Source organism: Phaethon lepturus, unplaced genomic scaffold, assembly GCF_000687285.1.
Source record: "Phaethon lepturus isolate BGI_N335 unplaced genomic scaffold, ASM68728v1 scaffold7529, whole genome shotgun sequence".
NCBI lineage: Eukaryota > Metazoa > Chordata > Aves > Phaethontiformes > Phaethontidae > Phaethon > Phaethon lepturus.
In genome coordinates, this window is record NW_010565455.1 from 11149 (window position 1) to 11690 (window position 542).

The following is a 542-nucleotide window of genomic DNA, read 5'->3' on the forward strand; positions in this document are numbered from 1 at the left end:
TCCTGCTGTGCTGCAGCTGAAGCTGGCGTGCTGCACCCCCGGAACGGGAGTCTGGTGTTGAACAGGTAAAAGAAAAACACAAAGGGCTGTTGGGGATGTTGGGGCCCTTGCAGTGCCTCTACCCTGCGTTTGTCCAAACCATGGGTGTTTCTGAACCGAAGCTCCTTGCTCTGCCTGCCCTTGCCTGTGCCGGCTGCCCCTCTCCTTTAGGGGGAAGCCATGCAAAATCTAAACCCTCCAAAACCAGAAATCTTCCCTCTGCTGCTTGAATTAAAGTGTTAATGAACTCAGCAGCAATCAAACTCTGAATCGAGCATTTCAAATGCCCCTTTGTTTAATTAGTGGAGCCCCTGCCCGCAGACACAGGCAGTGCTGCCCGGCCCTGCAGCCTGGGGTGGGAGGTGAAGGGCGAGGACGTGGCGCTCAGGAATTCCTCTTCGGGGGCGCGACCTCTCGTACCAACTATTTCCTCACCTCCTCTCTGTGTCAGCTGCCCAGAAACAACTGCCGGCATCTCCTGGGGGGCTGCAGCTGGCAGGCTA